Source organism: Glycine soja, chromosome 11 (assembly GCF_004193775.1).
Source record: "Glycine soja cultivar W05 chromosome 11, ASM419377v2, whole genome shotgun sequence".
In the NCBI taxonomy this organism is placed as follows: Eukaryota; Viridiplantae; Streptophyta; class Magnoliopsida; order Fabales; family Fabaceae; genus Glycine; species Glycine soja.
The window spans coordinates 25134687-25137451 of record NC_041012.1 but is presented as its reverse complement, the minus strand read 5'-3'; the positions used below and the strand labels follow the sequence as shown (position 1 = coordinate 25137451).

The 2765-nt window shown below is 42.6% G+C and overlaps 1 non-coding gene across 1 annotated transcript; it reads left to right on the top strand.

Moving 5' to 3' along the window:
- Window positions 1–2210: 2210 nt before the first annotated feature.
- On the top strand, window positions 2211–2317 carry LOC114377701. Its single transcript, XR_003659140.1, has one exon. It is a non-coding gene; the product is annotated as a small nucleolar RNA R71 (small nucleolar RNA).
- Window positions 2318–2765: the final 448 nt, after the last annotated feature.

Below are 2765 nucleotides of genomic sequence, written 5' to 3'. Positions count from 1 at the left end.
TGTCCGCCAGGGTCCAGCCTATAGCCTTCTTATGCTTCTTGAGAACTGACAACAACTTCTCCTCTTGCTCATCAGCAAGGGAGGCAGATATAATCACTGGAAAACTCGTGCTATCATCCAAGTAAGCGTATTTTAAATTTGATGGCAGAGGCTTCAATTCTGGTGTGGTCGGCTGGACAGTGGTAGAAGGAGATGGTTTCTCAGCCTTTACCTCATAAAGAAAGTCAGAGGTATGTGTACTTCCTGAAACATGGTTAGTCCTATCTAACTCTATAAAATCAATCTCAAGAGGTAAAACACCACCACCAGACATGAAATCAATATCACTCTCAAATTCACTCTCAGATTCACTCTCAGCATCAAATTCAGACATATGATCAAGTACAATTTCAGACTCAATGCATGAAGAGTGAGAGGCATGCAGATTAGAATAAAGATCAGTCATGTATTCATCAACAACATGGTCAATTATTTCAGCATGAAATACAGAAAGATCTTCAGATGGGTATTTCATAGCATCCAGAATATTAAAATGAATAGTTATATCACCAAACTCCATGGACAGTGTGCCTGCATAAACATCTATCTTAGTTCTAGCAGTTTTCATAAAAGGTCTGCCTAGAATGATGGGAACTGATCCTTGAGAAAATCCATCTTCCATATTCAAATTATAAAAATCAACAGGGAAAATCAGTTCACCAACGCTAACTAAGACATCTTCTATGAAACCAACAGGGTAGGCAACACTTCTATTAGCTAAATGAATTACCACATCAGTTGACTGCAAGGGACCTAGAGATAGAGAATTAAAAATAGACAGAGGCATAACACTAACAGAAGCTCCTAAATCTAGCATGGCATTGTCAAACTTACTATTCCCTATAATACAAGGTATGCTGAATGTACCTGGATCTTTGCATTTTTCAGGAATTTGAGGAACAGATTTACCAATCAATGCGGAGACATTTCTGCCCATGCTAATCCGTTCACTTCCTTTAAGCTTCCGCTTATTAGTGCACAACTCCTTCAAGAATTTGGCATATGTTGGAATTTGGTTTATTGCATCCAACAGAGGTATGTTTACCTCTACTTTTCTAAACGTGTCCAAGATCTCTTTCTCTGCCTCTTCCATTTTTTTGTTGGAAACTGCTCTTGGAGGGAATGGAAGAGGGGGAATGTGCTGCTTCTGCAAATCAGAATTACCTGTGGAAGAAGATTCACCTGCACAGAAATTGTTAGGTAAATTTTTGTCATCACTTTTTTCTGGAGTAGAGTGAAGTTTGGCAGGTTCATTTGCAGATGAGGAAGGTGCTACGGGTTGAGGTCCTTGACACTGCTTTCCCGACCTCAATGAAATGGCACTGACATTTTTGGGATTTTGGACAGCTTGAGAAGGCAACTTGTCAGAATTCTGGGACTGTTGTTGATTCAATTGGGTAGCCAATTGTCCCATCTGATTGGTTAAGCTCTGAATGGAGGCTCTGGTCTCTTGCTGAAACTGCATGTTCTGCATAGTCATTTGCCTCACAAGTTCTTCGAGGGAAGGTTGTGGAGGGGCCTCAACTGTTGGTTGTTTCTGGGGTTGTTGCTATTGTTGGATTGGTGGAGGAAGGTATGGTCTGCTTGGGCCAGCAGCATTTTGGAAGGAAGGAGCAGGCTGCTGTTGTTGTTGCTGAGGGCTGGACCATCTGAGGTTAGGGTGATTCCTCCATCCAGGGTTGTATCTGTTGCTGGAGAGGTCATAATTGTTCTGCTGTGGTTGATTTTGCTGCTGAGGTTGAGGAGGTCTATTGTAAATATTTGCAGCATAAGCTTCAGGCTGCTCGATTGCTCCAGGTTGCTGCATGGAAGGGCAAAGGTCTGTATGGTGGTCAGCAGAGGAGCACAAACCACAAACCCTTGCAACAGGTACAAATTTCTGATTCAAGGCCAGCTGGGTTACCAAGTTAACCAATGCATCCAGTTTGCCTTCAAGCTTCTTAGTCTCAGATGATGCAGCTGAGTTTGCAGCTACCTCATGCACTCCTCTAATGACTATGGCATCATTTCTGGCGCTAAACTGCTGAGAGTTGGAAGCCATTTTCTCAATTAAATTTCTGGCTTCAGCAGGAGTCATGTCTCCAAGGGCTCCACCACTGGAAGCATATATCATACTTCTCTCCATATTACTGAGTCCTTCATAAAAATATTGGAGAAGAAGCTGCTCCAAAATCTGATGGTGAGGGCAACTAGCACATAGTTTTTTAAATCGCTCCCAGTACTTATACAGGCTCTCTCCACTGAGTTGTCTAATACCTGAGATATCTTTCCTGATGGCTGTGGTCCTGGAAGAAGGGAAATTTTTTTCTAAGAATACTCTCTTAAGGTCATCCCAGCTCGTGATGGACCTTGGAGCAAGGTAATACAGCCAGTCCTTTGCCACTCCCTCCAGAGAATGAGGAAAAGCCTTCAGAAATATGTGATCCTCCTGGACATCTGGGGGTTTCATGGTGGAGTAGACAATATGAAATTCCTTCAAATGTTTATGCGGGTCTTCACCTGCAAGGCCATGAAACTTTGGAAGCAAATGAATCAGTCCAGTTTTAAGAACATATGGGACATCCTCATCAGGGTATTGGATGCACAAGCTTTCGTAGGTGAAATCAGGTGCAGCCATTTCCCTTAGAGTCCTCTCACGGGGTGGAGGTTGTGCCATGTTCTCAGAATGCTCAGAATCAAAATGCTCCAAATCAGGATGTTCAAAATCACCAATAACAGAATGCACA